Source organism: Eptatretus burgeri, chromosome 4, assembly GCF_056783735.1.
Source record: "Eptatretus burgeri isolate ZD-2024b chromosome 4, Ebu_testis_v1, whole genome shotgun sequence".
NCBI lineage: Eukaryota > Metazoa > Chordata > Myxini > Myxiniformes > Myxinidae > Eptatretus > Eptatretus burgeri.
This window is the reverse complement of record NC_140964.1, coordinates 100,588,855-100,610,110: the sequence shown is the minus strand read 5'-3', so window position 1 is coordinate 100,610,110 and position 21,256 is coordinate 100,588,855. Positions and strand designations below refer to the sequence as shown.

The following is a 21,256-nucleotide window of genomic DNA, read 5'->3' as shown; positions in this document are numbered from 1 at the left end:
AACCAAGCTTACTTAAAACATATATAATGTTTCTCCTCATTCTTCTTACTTTTACCATCAACAGAAACTACATAATCAAGTGGGTCTAGTAAATCAATATATAATCTATCATCCTCATTTTCGGTGTTCAATGGCTCATCAAAATAACTTGAACCTTGGAGACCATTTTTTGTTGGAAGAAACATTAATTTGGGACTTAGTTTAATGCTTGGTCAGCAGAACTCAAGAACATCAATTCATAATTAAATATCATTACCTTTGCATTGATTAGATATAACTGTGCTGATTCTTCTGTTGGAATGAAACCAGCTAATGTTTTTAAATCTGTTGAATATTCATTGTTCTAAATAGCCTTCACAACATAATCAGGAGGACGATTTACCTTTCCCAGCTCTTGGAATAATCCTTCATCATCATATTCTAATTCTCCTATATCTTCCATGTCTTGCTCTGTCATTTGTCTAAAATCTTTGAGCATTTGAAGTTTTTTAGGAGTATATTCTATCGTTGTAGAAACAGGGGCTTCTGTCATCTTTTGAGTTTTTCAAAGCTGTTTCAAAAAATTTATCTTGTTTTCGTTCATACGCTTCTTCGCCCATTAGTTTTTGTCTCTGTTTCTTCTTTATGTCTTCCTGTTGCTTTACAACTTTTGAAACTAACTTCTGATGTTCCTTAAACCTTCTAGCTCTTTCATTTGCTTCGATTTTCTGTATTTATTTATTGAAAAATATCCTTCAGTAAATATTCTCATCTTGTTTGATCACGATATATTGATATTTTCCAGTTGTGTGTTTCATATAATCCTCAAATTCCCTTTTACTACATAATGTTGAACAATTGTCTCTCCAAAAATTATTTATATCTATTGAATTTAGCTTGAATAAAATAAAAGTACGAGCATTATTTCTTAACGAGTGGCGAGCGAGTTGAAAGTATGATGAGCGAACATAAATGCAATTACAAGAAGAATGTCTCCCTCAAGTGTAGAAGCTATTCATAACCATTTGGTTTCTCTCATTTACACAATCATCAAATCGTAGACCGAGAATTAATAGGGTCTATCTGACATTTCATTCAAATTTAGAAGAAGTCCATGTAGAAGGGCAACAGAGGAAACTAAGATTATTTTATGTAACTTTTATATGTACCTGTTTTGTAGCACACGATATGAAAATAAAATGTTATGAGATAGCGGCAATTCCACTTTGAATTTTTGATTTCATTTTTCTCAAACTTCAAAAAAGTGTAGTTGGACCCTGTTAATTCTCGGTCGACGAAATATAATTAGGTTCTTTTTTGATTTTTCCAAATCTTGGGGTGATGGTATATCATCCGTATCATCATAAAGATTACAAGATATTGAAGGAGTGGTTTTCTTTTTACATTTTTGAGTGCAACATAATAGTTGTACGATACAGTATCTTCAATGTTACAATCATTTAGTTTGTTTTGATGTTTAAATAAACTGATATGTCTTCTTTTTGAAGACCCACATTAAAACCTTGTGAGAGCAATTGATACTCGGGTTGAAAACTTGACTTCTCATAATCCAAAAAGGTTTGAGTAAGGAGCATCTGTAAAAGTAAAAAAAGTTTTCCACATCTCCTTGAACCAACTATTAGACATCTTAATGTATTTGGTATATTTTTGTGGTTGTTAAATTTTATCTTACTTTCCCAGACAAGTAAAAAACTCATTCATTTATATATATATATATATATATATATATATATATATATATATATATATATATATATATATATATATATATATATATATATATATATATATATATATATATATATATATATATATATATTGAAAATAAATCATCTAATTTTTTTACAAGTTATATTTGAAACTCTATAGTTTATCTGAAGTTCAGGTTTGATTTAGAAATAATCCATTGTTTTTTAATATAATATATTGTGTTGATGTTTTCTCTAAAATGGCAGTCACGAATAATATTGTCACAGCCATGGTGGTTAGGATAATCCCCCCGACCAAATTGTCGTATGCCTGGTGTTGGCTTAATGGTTAAGGTAGTGGGCTTGGGATCCTAGGGTCCTGAGTTCAAATCCCGCTCAGCTGTTGAATTAACACCAGGTGGGGTTGACTCTGCCTGTCATCCTTCCGAGGTCGGCAAAATGAGTGCCAGCATGCTGGTATACTGTGTCGGAGTGGCGACCCGTCCAGGATTGTTCCCAATAGCCAAGGAGACTGCTTCGGCGGCACCAACGCTCTGCACAGAGTATGGTCCTAATGGATGGATGGAAATTGTCGTGGACGGTCTGTTAACACTGACCAGGCCGGATCGCCGAGCGGTTTTCCTTAGAGGTGAACACGTGAGTTCCTCGGAGATTATGGCGCAAGCGGGAGCGGAATGGGCAGCATGGACATTACAGACAGAAACACAGCACAAGAGGTTTATACTCGAACCCATGACAAATAGACAACAGAAGCAACTTAAAATAAACACGGGGGTTGAATGGAAATAGATCAAATATTTACAATGGTAATAATTCAAAATGTAACAATAACACGTGAGGTAAATTAAAGCCGAAAGTCGAGGCACCTCTATACATGGACATTAATACAGACAAGGAGAAAACAAAATAAAAGAAAATCCTCCCTTTATTCTGGCACTTAGCTTTGTCCAGAGATGGTCTTTTATGAACTTTGGGGTCGAGCCGCTTCGTCCTGCATGGGATGATGCGCCCAAAATGGCGCCAAGCCACTCTCTGTGCCGGAAACGTACATGAGGTAGTTTGTGAGGTGGTATTCACACCAGGGCCCACCAACCGCCATGCGGCTTCTTCTCACAAACGAATATGCCAAATGTTCCTCTCTTGAAACAGGTTCACTCACAATGATCGTCCACCGTCCTCGACCACACGACGACACAATCTCTGAGGCCCTTTCATAAGGCCACGAGGCACACTCTTCTTCCCTCCTCAGACACGTACACACTTCACGGCTCAACCGAACAGGAATGGCTAGTGTCTTGTCCAGCACGCTGGAAATTCACCAGCATGAACACGAGAACTGCCCAACCATTTCGTCGTGCCAAGAGGAGAGCAAAAACGAGATCCTCTTAAACAGCCACATTTCTCACCAACCATCTCCTCATGACTCTCTGCTCTTCAACAACTGTCCTCCCCATTCTCCCATCACCCCCCCCCACCTCTTTCACATCACACTGACCAATCATAAGCCTCGGGGGCGTGACTTGCTGGTACAAAACCGGGAAGGCGGGGCTTCTTGCCTGCTTGGATGTGTGGCAATATTATTGTTGTTGTTGTTGTTCTTGTTATTATAATGTAATTTTATTGCTGGCTTGTAAATGCAAAAACATAGGAAAAGGTCATGGGGGCAATTACATACTGGGGAAATTGGCCTTTATCCCTATAATCAATGCACCCCCCCCCCCACTCCCACTGTGTGGTGACAAGTGTAATACTTAAGATCACAGTTTCCCAATTTAATTTACATTGAGATGTCTCCTACACGTCCATGGACCAAGCAACTCTATCCAATCCTAACTTTCGTATGAAATTCCTCCATCTATCCCCACAACCGTAACAATATATATATATATATATATATATATATATATATATATATATATATATATATACATATATATATATATATATATATACAGGAGGCGCCGCTTTATAAATCCACGGTAATAAAATCCAGCCGCTTATTGTGACCAAAATGAGTTGGAACGAAATTTTACATAGAGAAATCCACCGGATAATAAATCCACCCGCCGTTTAATAAATCCACCTGCTTGGCACGTGCGTGGTCTCAACCTAAGCTTGATTTAGTATGTGCTGCTGTGGGGGGGGGGTGTTTAACTATAGGAGAACTGGAAAATCCTAATGCGCAGTGTCACAGTGGAAATCCCATTGACTACAGCCTTGTGCAATGATTTCCGCTCACGCTACGCTTTCACTTTTCGGTCGTCACAGCGGGTGAAGCGTGTACTGTATGCGTTTATAGCTTGCGCCGGTTGGTTGAATTCTATCTCTTAGCATTTTTGTACTTTAAGAGTCACGAGTTGGGTTGTGATTTAGAGTCAAGATGGCGACCACAAGCAAAAAGAGGAAGGATCTATCCATGGAGGAGAAGGTGGCCTTATTAGACCGTTTCAATGCAATGGCGAAGACAAGTCAGCGCGAGGCTGCAATCGCGTTGGAAATTTCTCGTGGCCAGCTCCAGAATCTCATCAAGAACGAAGGCACCATCAGAGCAGAGGTTCAAAAGCGAGGCGGTGTGAAGCGGAAGTGGGTGGGGAAAGACGAGGAAGTGGAGAAAGCCCTGCTTGAATGGTGGGAATTTTCGAATCGGAGGGATATGCCAGTGAATGGCCCGATCTTATGTCAGAAAGCGGAAGTCCTTGCGCAAAATGCTGGTCATCACGACTTTAGGGCCACTGACAGTTGGTTTTCTCGGTGGAAGAAACGGAATGGAATTGTCTTCAGTTTTGAAGGGAGAAGCAGCTGAGGAGGATGTGGCTGCAGCGAATGAGTTCCGTCGAAATCAGCTGGGAGAGATTCTTCAGTCATTTGACAAGCGGGACATCCTCAACGCCGATGAGACAGGAATCTACTTCCGCACTCTACCAGACTTGACGTACATTGCCAAGAAGGACAAGAAAGGCAAAAAATGATTCAAAATGCAAAAGACCGAGTGACATTGATGGTTTGCTGCAACATGGATGGTGGAAAGGAAGATCTTCTTCTGATTGGCAAACCAAAGAAGCCGCATTGCTTCAAAAATTTTCAACAACTGCCCCTGACCTACGACTTGTATTCCAATGCGTGGATGACAAGTAGAATCTAGGAGCGCTGGCTTCGCGTATTGGATCTCAAGTTCCATCGTCAAAAACGAAAGGTACTTATGCTTGTTGACAATTGTTCGGCACACACTCAAGTCGATGGACTGAAGAGCATCACCGTCAAGTTCCTCCGCCGAACACAACACCGGTGCTCCAACCATACGACATGGGAATAATTAGGACGCTGAAGGCCTACTTTCGACACCAGCTTCGCCAAATTCGCCAACAGCGGCAGAGATGCGGACTGCACTCGCCAAATTGGACAGGGGACTGCAGCTTTCAGGTTTTGCCCATCCTGATTTCCGTTTGATAAATCAATGTTTTTGTAGCATAAAGCAGTGTTTAACGACATTCGCTTTTTGTCTTATCTATCGAGTAGGTGGCTGAAAATAGGTTCTCCGCTTAATAAATCCAGCCGGTTAATAAATCCAAACGGCGTGGTCCCATGGTGGATTTATAAAGCGGCGTCTCCTGTGTATATATATATATATATATATATATATATATATATATATATATATATATATATATATATATATATATATATATATATATATATATATATATATATATATATATATATATACACACACACAAACATCATTCATCTGTGGAACATCAACCCAATTGTATCAATCTCTTCCATTGCTAGGAAAGGTGTATTATCACCCTCATACTATATATTCATTTATTTTATCAATCCTGTGAAGCAATTCATTTTGGGTGTAATTTTGAAATAATTATGTTGCTTTACATTTTTTTTCCCTCAGATCCTGAGTTCAAATCCCACTTAGCTGTTGAATTAATACCAGGTGGGGTTGACTACTCGTCATCCTTCCGAGGTCGGCAAAATGAGTGCCAGCTTGCTGGTATCCTGTGTCGGAGTGGTGACCTGTCCGGGATTGTGCCCAATAGCCAAGGATGGCAGCACCATCTCTCTGCACAGAGTATGGTCCCAATGGATGGATGGATGTATATATTTTTTGAGGTTAGTAATGAGAATACAATCACAGAATATACACTTTAAAATTTTCTAACTCTGTGTTTAATCCCATCCATGAGCACATTGGACAACTCACAAATTTATTTGACTCAACAATCTCCTTCGAGTTCCTCAAAACATAAAGTTTCAGGATCTTGTGTAACACTAAGATTTTGCATGTTTTCTTTTAAAATAAATTAATCCTCCAATAAATCATATCTTTGAATCTGCATATTTCTATGCTTCACCATCTTCATTGTCATTATTTATATCATCAGGGTATTTAATTCAATCCTCTAATAAATTATATTTTTGAATCTGCTTATTTCTATGCTTCATCATCTTCATCGTTATTATTTATATCATCAGGGTATTCATTATTATCAGCATCTTCATCATCTATAATCTACTTTCATATCTGACATTTAAACATAAGCTGTCAGTATCATAGCTGTCTTCTGGGCCAAGTTCCTCACAAGCAAATTCATTAAAATCTTCAACGTGTAATAGCTCATTTATAAAGGAAAAACTTGAATTATAAATTCTGCATTAACACTTGTATCCATATGGCAAAGTACTAATTCCATTCTCCAATATATATATATATATATATATATATATATATATATATATATATATATATATATATATATATATATATATATATATATATATATATATATATATATATATATATATATATATATATATATATATATATACATACAACATGCCACGGTTTAGAATAGGTGTACCATATTACTTTGTCGTAAGAGGCGACCATGGTTGCGTCAGGAAAGGCATCCGGCGTAAAACCTGTGCCAAATCATTATGCGGATCATCACGGATGATCCGCTGGGGCGACCCCTAACGGGAGCAGCCGAAAGAAGGAGATATATAAATATATATATATATATATATATATATATATATATATATATATATATATATATATACATATATATGTATATATACATATATATGTATATACGTATATACATATATATATATATGTATATACGTATATACATATATATATATATGTATATACGTATATATATATGTATATACGTATATATATATATATATATATATATATATATGTATATACGTATATATATATATGCATATACGTATATATATATATATATATATATATATATATATATATATATGTATATACGTATATATATATATGCATATACGTATATATATATATATATATATATATATATATATGTATATACGTATATATATATATATGCATATATATATATATATATATATATATATATATATATATATATATATATATATATATATATATATATATATTGTTTCGAATTTCGGTCCGCCCGACGTGCGATCGGTCACGGAACTCAAATCACGACCGCGTCGCCCACCGGAATGGACAATTCAGTCGTGACCCTCCTTGGAACTACCACCAGGAGCTAGTCACGGGTGGGTCTTTCGACCCCGCCACAATCGTGCCAATCGGCCACCCGCGCAGGATAGGGTTGTTCGCCAAACTCGACCAACCTAAGTACCTGCGCGGGTAGTTAACCGGGCGATCGTACCTCGCCGCTGGCCGGCCTAGGACACGAACCGCTTAAGCGGTCCGTTCCGTGCTTCAGTGATAACCGAGCGGTGTTATCGCCGGCCCCGACGGACGTGATTATTTACCGGGTGCTTACACCCCTCTACCAATTCCTTCCGTGATGCAAGATGGAACTTTCAAACAAGGGAAAGGACGCAACGAAACGGGGAACAGTTCAACAAGCAGATTTATTGCACACTCAGACAAGCACGTATTTTACAGCCATACAGTAATTCAGGCACGTATCTATCTATAATTCCAGCAATCTGTGTGTGTGTGTCTGTCTGTCTGTCTGTCTGTCTGTCTGTCTGTGTGTGTGTGTGTCTGTCTGTGACTGCTGTTTCTCGACAACCGCTGGTCCAATCTAATTTAAACTTGCCAGATATATTGCTGGGGACCTGAGGATGTGCCTTTTCAAGGTTTGATATTAATCGGACAAGTGCTTCCCAAGTTATGGCCATTTATTTACCAAACCAATGACAATACACGTTGTTGCGTGGGCGTGGCCGATGGGGAAGGGAAGCTCAGCCGCGTTCCCCATTACGGGTTACAACGTATGGACTTCCGGAGAGTGATGACTTCGTGTATTCTAATAATTTCTCGATTTATGCGCATTTATCGATAAACACAATGCCCCAAGTTATGATCGTTTTCATATTAGACGGTGCATAAATTTCGGTAACATCAGAGTGCTGGTATGCTCTGAAGCATGAAGTAAATTATTTTTTTCACGTTTTTTTTTTTTCTCCTCTTTCCTCTTCTCTTTGTGTTTTTCCTTGCGATAAAAGGCAAAATACGTTGGCGCTAATTGAATAATTGGCCATTAAAACTAAATTGCGAATAATCGTAACTGCCATATGTGAACTTCCGGACAGTGAGGACTTCACTTCCGGATAGTGACGATTACTGTATTCTTCTGTATACTGTATTTCTCTCTCGATTTCTGTACTTTCTCGATTTTCTTAAACCCAATACCCCAATCCAGTCAGTGATGATTACTGTATTCTTTCTCAATTTTTTTCTTGATTTATCAACTTACTGTATTCTTTCTTTCTCGATTTCTGTATTTTCTTAAACACAATGCCCCAATTCAGTCGTCGTTTACGAGAGCGAAGGAACAGCCTGTGTGGTTGTTGTTTCTGGCACGCGGTTTGAAAGTTTTTTTTTTGCATGTACGGCCACGCACGTACGGGCAAGTGAGAGCGAAGGAATGGCCTGTGTAGTTGTTTCTGGCATGTGGTTTGAAAGTTTTTTGTTTTGTTTTGTTTGCACCTACGGGCACGCACCTACGGGCATGCACTAGTACAGTGAAAGCAAGCAAAGGCAGAGTTACAACCGAATACTTTATTTCACACGCACACTTAGACAATTCTACTTATAAGACGGCGCCACCACATGCATTTACACAAAAGCAAAGGAAAAAGCCACTCTCAAAGGCCAGGGTGGCAGACAGGTTCGTGGACCAAATGTGCGTGGAACCTTGATGAGTGCCAGGTCCACGAGACCGAAGGGTCTTACCCGCACCCTCGTGGCGCGATGGTGGGCAAGCCGCAATGTCAGTGTAGCTGTGCCTGGCTTCGTGCCCCTGGCGTGGCCGGTGAGCTCTCTCCGGCGTTCGGCCCCCGTCTGCCTTTCCCGTCTGCTTCGAGCTCCATCTCCCGACTTGACTGCCCCGCCGATACTGCACTCGACTTGACTGCCCCGCCGACACTGCACTCGACTTGACTGCTCTGTCTCCCGACTCTCCAGACTGCCGCGACCAACACACTGCTTGACTGCCCCGTCTCCCAACTCTCCAGACTGCCACTCCACCGACTCCAGACTTGACTGCCGCGAGCTGCGTTGTGCTCGCGCTTATATAGGCTGAGGGAGGAGCGTATATGCAAATTTCTGGATCACAGCGGGTTCGGAGGCGTGGCCACACCACCCGATGCTCAGCCATTGGGTGGAAGAAAAGTGGGAGTGAATCATTCCCGATCCGCTTTTCGAGGCGAAAGGAACCCATTCACAACCCATGGCACGACATTTGGTAGAAAGGCGAAGGTGGTGGGAGTTTGCTGCAGTGGTTTGGGAAGGGTGTTGGTGGTGGTGATTTGGTTGCTGGCGGGCGTCGTTTGGGGATGGCGGTGAAGCGATGTTTGTGGGGTGGAGTTGTGGAGGTAAAGAGGCGAAGGTGGTGGTGTTTGAGTTGTAGTTGTTTGGGAATGATGTTGGTGGTGGCAATTTGTTTGTTGGGGGATGATTGGTCCAAAATAATGTTAGAGAAAAGAAAAACGGCAAATTCAAAGGATCACAGCCCTGTGAACATGGAAATTCCCTTTAAACAACGGTGGGGAAATCTAACTACACAGATACTTATCGTCATAACTGATCTAAGGATCTTTATGGTGTATTGCGAATTTCCACAGCCGTAACAATATGTGTGTGTGTGTATATATATATATATATATATATATATATATATATATATATATATATATATATATATATATATATATATATATATATATATATATAAATACATACACACTAGGGTGCTTCATAATAGGGGGTAAAAAATAAAAGTATGAATATTCATGCTCCCTGGGTGTGCCTTTGTTCCATTTGGCAGTAGCAACATACACACCAAATATGAAGCAGTTTGGAGGATGTTTAGGGATTCCTCAAGTTGGCACAATATTGTTGAAATTTGCCAAACTGTAACTGACAACTTGCCGTCAAATGTGCACAATGCAACGTTCTCTAAAAATCTTCGATTTGCTGCTAATTGATGGGCAAGAGGAGGCACACAACTTCCTGATGAAGCAACCACTATTGTGGCCAGAAGATCCAGTCTATGTGAAGTTTAAAGAGGCTGTTCAAAGACTCAAAGTGGTGAATGACACTGCTGAGCGTGGCATAGCACTCATGACAGCATATAATGGCAGTTTGACCCATGATGAGGAGTAGGTTCAATACCTGCTTCAGGTTGTGGCTGCCCAGTGCCCACCGAAAGGCCATTCCAAAGCCTACTAAGGCCACTTTAACAATATAAGTGACATTTGAATTAACTGAACATTGAACTATTGGCATGATATATTTCTGTAAAGACATTGTCACTGTATTTTGATTATTTCATGTTTAAAAGATCAAGCATTTTTTATAATAGTATTATTACATTGTGCAAATTACGTGTATTTTGTAAATATGAACCAAAATTGTGCCAACTTGAGGAACCCCACAATATCATGGAATTTTGTTCATTTTTGACCTACAAGTTCTTATGGGGTATTGGAACAAAGGCAAAATCAGGGAGCAGCAAAAATCAAACTTTCATTTTTTTGGAACACCCTAATATACTGTTACGGCTGTGGAAATTCGCATTACACCATAAAGGGCCCGTAGGTGAGATATCTTGATAGGTGCATGTGTAGTTAGCCCAAACCCGTTGTACAGAGGGAATTTATGTGATCCATTCGGGCTGCGATCCTTTGAGTTGGGCGATTTTCTTTTTCTATCTTTTATTTCAAACACACAACATTTCAACAACCACGCCATCCCCATCACAGCGCCAATCACACTGCAACCACGCCACCTCCACCATCTACGCTACCACATCTTCGCCACTCGCCATTCAACAGGCTCCGTGCGGTTACGATCTCCGCGGAGGAACAAACAAAAACAAACAAGGATGCTCGATGGGCTTTTCCCGCCTGTTTTTCCCGTCTGACTTCCCCGCGCTTTGGAGTGGAGGAAGAGCGATGCAGGTCAAAGGTCAGAGGTCATGTAAAGGTGGGGCCTCTTTTTGAGGGAATAATTCTCTGGTTCCGAGCCAAAAACTGACTCCCTCGGCCCCCGGACGGAGCGGGGTGGAGGGAAAGCGTGAGGGAACGCCCTTTTTCGGGAACCCTCTCGAAGTAAGGTGGAGCCGAGACCGGGGCGGGGCGAAGGGCGGAGCCCCGGGCGATAAAAGACTGACACAGGCGGGCGCAAGGGGCGTTTTTTCTTCCTCTTCATCTTGGCTGGTGGTTCGGTTGGTTTTTGTGGAGAGTTGGTCTTCAGGAAGAAGTCCTGTGCCCGCGCCTTGGCGAGCGGCCCTGTCATGAAGGCATGGACGGGAGACGCGGCGGCGCCCGTTGCGAGGTGGACCTGTGCGTCCGGACGGGGAGTGCCGGAGAGGGTTCGCCGGCCGCGAGAGAGGTCGGGGCCGGACGCGACCACGCTGACGGTCGCGGGAGAGGGACTCACCATTACCTGTATTGACTGTATTACATTACCTGTATTGACTGCACCTGTTTGAACTCGTTATCTGCATAAAAGACAGCTGTCCACACTCAATCAATCAGACTCCAACCTCTCCACAATGGGCAAGACCAGAGAGCTGTCTAAGGCCATCAGGGACAAAACTGTAGACTTGCACAAGGCTGGGATGGGCTACAGGATAATAGACAAGCAGCTTGGTGAGAAGGCAACAACTGTTGGCGCAATTATTAGAAAATGGAAGAAGTTCAAGATAACAGTCAATCTCCCTCGGTCTGGGGCTCCATGTAAGATCTCACCTCGTGGAGCCTCAATGATCATGAGAAAGGTGAGGGATCAGCCAAGAACTACACGGCAGGACCTGGACAATGACCTGAATAGAGCTGGGACCACAGTATCAAAGAAAACCAGAAGTAACACACTACGCCGTCATGGATTAAAATCCTGCAGCACACACAAGGTCCCTCTGCTCAAGCCAGCGCATGTCCAGGCCCATCTGAAGTTTGCCAATGACCATCTGGATGATCCAGAGGAGGAATGGGAGAAGGTCATGTGGTCTGATGAGACCAAGATAGAGCTTTTTGGTTTAAACTCCACTCACTGTGTTTGGAGGAAGAAGAAGGATGAGTACAACCCCAAGAACACCATCCCAAGCATGAAGCATGGAGGTGGAAACATCATTCTTTGGGGATGCTTTTCTGCAAAGGGACAGGACGACTGCACCGTATTGAGGGGAGGATGGATGGGGCCATGTATCGCGAGATCTTGGCCAACAACCTCCTTCCCTCAACAAGAGCATTGAAGATGGGGCGTGGCTGGGTCTTCCAGCATGACAACGACCCGAAACACACAGCCAGGGCAACTAAGGAGTGGCTCCGTAAGAAGCATCTCAAGGTCCTGGAGTGGCCTAGCCAGTCACCAGATCTGAACCCAATAGAAAATCTTTGGAAGGAGCTGAAAGTCTGTGTTGCCCAGCGACAGCCCCGAAACCTGAAGGATCTGGAGATGTTCTGCATGGAGGAGTGGGCCAAAATCCCTGCTGCAGTCTGTGCAAACCTGGTTAAGAACTACAGGAAACGTCTGATCTCTGTAATTGCAAACAAAGGTTTCTGTACCAAATATTAAGTTCTGTTTTTCTGATGTATCAAATACTTATTTCATGCAATAAAATGCAAATTAATTATTTTTCATGCAATGTGATTTTCAGGATTTTTGTTTTAGATTCCGCCTTTCACAGTTGAAGTGTACCTATGATAAAAATTACAGACCACTACGTGCATTGTAAGTGGGAAAACCTGCAAAATCGGCAGTGTATCAAATACTTGTTCTCCCCACTGTATACATATATAAATATATTCTGTATGTATGTGTGTATATATATATATATATATATATATATATATATATATATATATATATATATATATATATATATATATATATATATACATACAGAATATATTTATATATGTATATAGGCCATGGGCCAGATATGGTCCACGTGCACCCCCCCCCCCACAACCCTTCGACACCATATTTTTCTGAAGCTTTAGGGTCCCTTGAGCATGAATTCAACTGGTAACAGTGAATAAACTGGGACTCACTATCCATTTTCCAACCATATCTGACGGTTCCCTCAAAATGTCAACTTTTCCTCAGTTTCGCACATAAAAAATCCCCTGACTGATAAGATCTCTGCAGGTGCCCAATAAGCATTAATATGAACAAATTATATATCAAATGAAAGATTATCACATGCAGATTTTCAAAATAGAGTCATCTGTCAAATTTAATAGGGTTATGTTTGTCCCAAGAAGTGATGAAGAGTAGTACCTCGCCTTTCCTTTTGACAACTCAGATTCAACTAAGATATCTGAAATAATAATGTATATTCATGCTCATTTTACCTGACACAAACAAATAAATATTTCTAAGATATCACAAATTTTACGACCTTTCTATTGATACCAAAATTGTCCCACAACAACTAAAGATGTACCAGGTATTACGTCTTAAACATAAGTACAGCACTGTTGCAGCACCCAACATGTAGTCACAAGTAAGACGTAAGACTGAGAAAATATTCCTTACTTCACATAAAAAATATATATTACAAGTTTATTGAAGAAAAACAATTGAAACTTATTGTGTCATTGTGCATGGATTACGCATAATATTCATTATTGCTGTCATCATCACTCTCCAATGCCTGCTCTATATCATCAAATGCATCCATATCTGAATCCTCATCAGAGTCAATGTCGTCAGGTGTGACTTCAGCAATGTCAGCCAGTTGCCATGGGAGGACATCTCCTTCATACCATAGAGGATAAAGGTTACCATCCTTTTCCTCCCAACCATGTCCCTGACTGGCCTTCGGAATCTGTGGTTGTGGAATATGCACGGTCTTCCAAATCCGTACTTGGTGGTTTACTCTCCGAATGTGCTGGGTAAGAGCTCGCTTACAAGGTGGTAAGTTAGCCATATCAACATTCCCTGAAGGCACAAGACGACTTTGCCTGGCACAGAGCTCGTTTATACGAATGAGTCGCAGATCATCAACTTTTGACACCTTTGACGCTCTACCGTACATGGCACACTGAAGGTGTCCAACTCATCAATGAGCTCATCAGGAATATCCCAAGCATCGCCCAGTTTCTCCAGAGTAGAGATATATTTTGGAAAGCGCAGAAGAGTTTTCACAGGTTTAAGTTTGCCAATTCCTCGGAAGGCATTAGTGGTGTCACAGCCACTATAAGCATGGAGTGCCATGAGAGCTGTGCTCTTTTCCTGGCCAAAGTCTGTAGCTAGTTCACTGACATTTACCATCCTCTGCTTGTTGCCTTTGCCTGTGTCAAACAGGACAGTTGTACCATGAACAGAGGCAGCATAGTATAATAGGATGAAAAATACATCTGAGTCTGGACTTTTCACTCGGACAAATTGATCGTTTCTGAGTCTAGCATACTGAACATACAGTATCATACGAGAGTCAGTTTCTTCCTGGGTTGATTTCAGCAGTGGTAGCTCCTCTCTAATTGTTGTTTGGCCATCAGCAGATGTGAGCAAATATTCGATGCCTTCACATACAAAGATCACTCGCCTTCCATGGAACCTTGATGCATAGTTATCACCACTCCAGAGCCTAAGCAGAAGTTTGATGAGCTGTATCTTGTTCTCATCATTTGACAGGAACAATTTCCAACCAGGTGGTCTCTTCGTGGCTTCACCTGTAAGTAAAAGCTTTTCTCCACAACCGTTGCCTCTCCATCGACTTCACTGAATCAGGCAAATATTGATCAGTGCTAAATAACACATCTCCTGTTTTTCCAATGATGTCAAACACACTTTGTAAGAGATCTGACTAAAATTACTTGGTATTTCTTTCAGGTAATAGAAGCAAGCATTGCCATCATACAGAGTCAATGTTTCATTGGTTGGTAGTACATCAGCATCATTACAATCCTTGATCAGGTTTTGAAATGCCTTTGCTTTGTCAGTCTTAGCAAGATATCCATCAGCTGTAGCGATGCTGTATGGTACGGGAGTTAATGGATATATCAACAGTTCTTTCATATCGACTTGTAAGCCCTGGTTTTGTGACTTTACAAAGAGTTGAAAGGCTACATTACCCTGTTGCTTGTACTGTATGACCATATTCTTGGTTGTCTTCATCTTGGATACCTTGTTCATGTCACTCAGAGTTTTGAGGTTCAGTCTCTTCACAGGCTCAAAGAAATCTTTACTATTCTTCAGTCGAGCTTCAATAAATTCATCCCGTGCTTTTTCACCAACAGCTTCAGCCTTTAGAACATCGTCTGAAACAGCATCAGATGCAGCACTTCCTGATGGGAGTATCAACAATTGATCATTTGTCTCCGTATTGAAAGGATTAAGAAAACTTCCTATGGCATCTTTGGCCCTTTTCACCAACTTCTCTTCTTTTGTGACCTCTGTCAGACGTGTATCACGATGCTTTGTTCCCTCTCCACTGTCCAACATGTGAGCCATTCCAAGTGCAGCATCAACATAAAGAGACCTTGCATGTGTTGTCCTAACCCATCTCTGGTCGGCCTGGTAGTTGGTGAGTAGTCCAGATGTACCTGCTGCACTGGTTCCAGCACCACCATGTGACAGCGTGCCTCATGAAGGTCTCCTCCATGGTTTTATCCACTGCACAACGATTGCCAGGAATAAAGGAGCATGCACACTGATAGCTCCTCTCTTGATCAGTGATACTGCCCCTGGGTGTGAGTTGTCTATGAACACAGAGAAATATGTCAGATACCTTGCATAGTTCTGTCCACCAAAACCGAAGAAGAGAGACGTCATGCGACTGATGGATGCAGCATACAAAAGAAAGTTGTTTGTCTTTACGGCTTCAAGGTGTGATAGAATTAAACAGACATGGTCCATGTATGACAACCTCAGCTGGGCAGTCTTCCCCAAACGTCCATTTGCGACTCCTCTATGATTTGGACAATGGAATTGTCCATCAAGACAGCATTCAAAGTATCTTGGCTGTGGGAATCTACGTGGGCACGTAGCTTATCTGATGATTCATCAGAGAAAGACGAGAACAGATCATCAGTGCTTTTATCTTTGAGGTACTCCTCTATGAGCAATCTTTCAAGACATTCCAACATAATCTTGTGACAATGTGGGGCTCTGTCGTAGTGCTTCCCGGACATCACACCACCCAAAGATCCTCCACTGATTAGTCCTGCTTCTAGGAGACCATCTGCTAACCCAGACCCAGCCATCTTTTTGGCAATCATCTTCATATAACAGCATACGAGGTGGGATGTGCCAATTAGAATTTTGTGGCTCTCAGACTTGTCTGGTGAGTTCCACTCTAATGGGTAGGCCTTCATGCAAACTCCCAAGTCAAATGTAGTAATGACATAAGATTGTCCAACTTCTCTGGTGGCCTCTTCAGCAGCATGCAAGCATTCTTGTACAGTTTTATACTCTGTTATAGGATGGTTAATGACTGGAATGTAGATATGGCTAACTTACCACCTTGTAAGCGAGCTCTTACCCAGCACATTCGGAGAGTAAACCACCAAGTACAGATTTGGAAGACCGTGCATATTCCACAACCACAGATTCCGAAGGCCAGTCAGGGACATGGTTGGGAGGAAAAGGATGGTAACCTTGATCCTCCATGGAGTCTATGGTATGAAGGAGATGTCTTCCCACGGCAACTGGCTGACATTGCTGAAGTCACACCTGACGACACTGACTCTGATGAGGATTCAGATATGGATGCATTTGATGAGAAAGAGCAGGCATTGGAGAGTGAGGATGACAGCGATAATGAATATTATGCGTAATCCATGCACAATGACATTTTGTGGACCTGACATAATAAGTTTCAATTGTTTTTCTTAAATAAACTTATAATTTATATTCTTTATGTGAAGTAAGGCGTATTTTCTCAGTCTTTCGTCTTACTGGTGACTACATGTTGGGTATTGCAAGAGTGATAAACTTATGTTTAAGACGTAATACCTGGTACATCTTTAGATGGTGTGGGACAATTTTGGTATCACTAGAAAGGTAGTAAAATTTGTGATATCATCGAAATATTTATTTGTGTCAGGTAAAATGAGCATGAATATATGTTATTATTTCAGATATCTGAGTTGTCAAAAGGAAAGGCGACGTACTCCTCTTCATCACTTCTTGGGACAAATATAACACTATTAAATTTGACAGATGACTATTTTGAAAATCTGCATGTGATAATCTTTCATTTGATATATAATTTGTTAATATTACTGCTTATTGGGCAACTGCAGAGATCTTATCAGTCAGGGGGTTTTTTATGTGCGAAACTGAGGAAAAGTTGACATTTTGAGGGTACCTTGCATAGTTCTGTCCACCGAAACTGAAGACGAGAGACGTCATGCGACTGATGGATGCAGCATACAAAAGAAAGTTGTTTGTCTTTACGGCTTCAAGGTGTGATAGAATTAAACAGACATGGTCCATGTATGACAACCTCAGCTGGGCAGTCTTCCCCAAACGTCCATTTGCGACTCCTCTATGATTTGGACAATGGAATTGTCCAAATGATCCTGAAATGCCCCATCAGTTTTATCAATAACAAACCCGGCTGTATCTTCGCAGGTTTTTTTTGGTGTTTGCATGATTGAAGATGTCTCTTATAACAACATTTTAACAAGTCCTTTGAGCATATATCACAATATTGTTTTTCTTGCTCCACTGGTTGGATTAGTTGAAATATATTGTGTTTTTGCATGATTGTGTTTGTTGTAATATTTGTAGTCCTTATTGCAAACATCGCAATGTTATATTCACCATATTTATATAACAAAAAAAGATGATATTTAAGGACCTATTTATATACAGTATATACTTTTGTCTTTAAAATAAAATCTTCTTGGTGAAATCTCTTACTGATTTATAGATACTTTTTGTCTTTAAAATAAAATATTGGTGAAATCTCTTGCTGATTATATATTTATTATATTGTGTTTAAAATAAAATTTCGTTCAAATTTTAAAATGAATTTTAAAAGGCTACCAATAAATATTTGTTGGGTTTGTAGTTTATTAAAACACCTTTTCTTAGAACATTCATCACCATCAAGAATGTTGATAAATAATATGTTTGGGTTTTGTTATTGGGCAAAATATCTTTGAACATTTAATATATTTTGGAAACTGACTGTGCATGTTCATCTTCCCCTTTTTTATATGGTCCTTGTGGAAGCATAATTTCTGGGGATTTGAATGTAATTAGTAATAGTGAAATTAGGGATCTGATGAAAATGGGAGCTCAATAGAGGGAATCATTAACTCAACCTTGAAGCAGCATTCGGTCTTCAATTGTGGATTCTGTCTATAATTTTGTTAACAAAATGTGCACCAAATTTAAGTTATCTGTGAACAGTTTCAATGCATGGTTTAACAGAGTTGTGGAAGTCCTGGAAATAGGATTAAGTTTTTTAGTAGTTGGGGTTTGCTTTCACTGGATAGGTCGAAACCAGTGTTGAACAAGCCACGTGTTCGTAAAGACATTCGGGATCTCCATGATAGCTACGTAACAGGTCCAGCGGATAAAGCTGCTAATAATTTTGTTTTGGTTTGTAAAAAGTTTTATGTGGAAGTTATATTAAGAGAGTTAGGCATTGATATGGATACTTTCACTAGTATAAGAAATAGCACGTATGTTCCTTGTCAAAAGTTCACTCCAAGATATTATCTCTGGGCATCAGGAAGTTTAAGTTAATTTCAGTATTAAATGTAAAGGGGTAAATCTTTGTATTCCTCGTCTTTTCTGGATACCTAAGCTTCATAAGAACAACTATAGGTTTATAGAGGATGCCAGGCAGTGTTCCACCAAACAGTTTTTGGTTATAGTTAACTCAGGCTGACAAGTTATTAGGGAACAATTCAGGAAATATTGTTTATCAATTGAGAAGAATTGTGGTATTAACACTTTCTGGGGCATTAATTCTTCTTCAGATTTCTTAGATAGAATTAGGTGCCTCAACATCAAGTCAGTTGAAGTTTTTGACTTTTCAACTTCATATACAAATTTGGATTTAGTACTAGTGAGGGATTCACTCTTCAAAGTAAATGACAAGGTTTTTAACTCTTTTAATACGTTTTTATGTGTCAGATTTGATAGAGCATTCTTTTCTAAAAAGATATACTCAACTTTTCATTGTTTCTAAAAGCAGAAGTTTAATGATGCTGTTAATTTTATTTTACTTTATTGAATACTTTTGTGTCTTTTTGTGGGAAAATGTTTCAACAGGTTAAGGGTATTCTCATGGGTGGGAATTGCAGCACCCTACGAGCAGACATTTTTCTAATTTTCGGTGAATTTTCATTCATGCAGAAAGTAATGAAGAAGAAAAAATTAGGATTAGCTAAAATATTATCTCATACATGTCGTTATAGAGATGATGTATGTGTGGTTAGCTATAAAAAAATTGGCAGGCAGCTTCACAAGATTTATCCAGATAGCCTGATTGCCAACAGGAATGGTAATGATTTTACATTTGCTGCATATCTGGATGTGTTGGTTAGAGTTGAACAGAATAGCTTTAGTGCAAGTGAATATCATAAAGGTGATGATTTCAGGTTCCCAGTAGTCTTGTACACCTTTCCAGGTAGAACTGTACTAATCGAAATGCATTACAATGTCTTTTCATCTCAGTTACTTAGATTTGCAAAAATTTATTCAGTAAAGGATGATTTTGTGGAATGTGCTGTGATGGTTTTTCATCATGTTAAACAGGCGATATTTGGCTGATTGTTCGATCAGATCTTGTGAGAATGTCTTTAGACTCCATCGTCACCTTATATTTAAGTTTGGTTGGTTTTCGTGCAAACAAGTTCCGATTGCATTGCATTTGATATAATAATAATGAATGAATTACTTTATTGAGGTAAATTCTTAAATTGATAATATTGATTTAAAGAAATATATATATATATATATATATATATATATATATATATAAATATATATATATATATGTATATATAGTATACATACATACATATATACAGTCATGCGTCGCTTAGCGACGGGGATACGTTCTGAGAAATGTGTCGTTAAGCGATTTCGTCATTGTGCGAACATCACAGAGTGTATTTACACAAACCTAGATAGTACAGCCGACTACCGAGATGGTATATAGACAAAATCATCTTGTCAGGTCAGGCCAGGCCAGATTAGATCTGTGACTTGGTACAGGTATCATGTCAACCTGTACTAACCTGTTCCATGGTGAGGTTGTCGGCAACTAAATCGTCTCCCCCACCAGGTTTTTTGGTGAGGAGGGTGTATGGATATGGGCACCCAGCAAGATTAAAAACAAAACCTGTCAAAGGGCGGAGGAGCTCCTTGTGAGCCAAAGGCCATCCATATCTAGTACCCAACTGTGTCTGCGGACGTCCTCCTGCAGTTGGGTTACTTCTTATTAGGAGGTTGGTGGCAGGATTTGCACTCCGGCCACCGTAAAACCCTTCAATGCGCAAAACACAAAAACGCAAAGAAATATGAAAACTCACTCCATGGGAGTACCTCCTGTGCAGCTTCCCTTCACAGGGCAGCTCACCGGATGACGAGATTGGGGCAAAGCCTTCGGGACCTCCAATCTTTGATGATAGGAGGGAAATCACGGGGTAACATTCCCGGGTCAGATTGTGGAAGAGTGTGTCGAAGTGGTGCTGAGGTGTCGTCCACCAGACGGTGGTCTCCTTGGGTTAACCTGAGGCGGTCCCTTCGGGTGGGTGCCTGGAATGTCCTATCCCGAAGAGAGGATGACAACCTGTCTCTGTTATCATCTAAGCTCAAGCGTTTGTACATCGGTATTGCAACACTCTCTGATGTTTGGAGACCGGATTGCGGCGAGATCATGGTGGGTGGTTACACCTACTATTGGTCTGGTCGCTCTGATGGTTATCATTCCAAATGAGTTGCTGTAGCTGTGTCCAATAAGCTGACTCCAATGATAATTGAGGTAACACCGGTGAACGAGCGCATTATGAGACTAAGCATTCGTCACTCCTTTGGTGTCATTTCCCTGGCTTTTGTTTATGCTCGG

At 40.2% G+C, this 21,256-nt stretch overlaps 1 protein-coding gene and 1 pseudogene across 5 annotated transcripts in view; both read right to left on the bottom strand.

Moving 5' to 3' along the window:
• LOC147028756 (polyhomeotic-like protein 2) overlaps positions 1 to 21,256 on the bottom strand; it is a 288,124-nt gene that overhangs the window by 112,070 nt on the left and 154,798 nt on the right. The gene's annotated exons all lie outside the window — the stretch shown is intronic.
• LOC147028758 (uncharacterized) lies at positions 13,829 to 15,675 on the bottom strand (annotated as a pseudogene).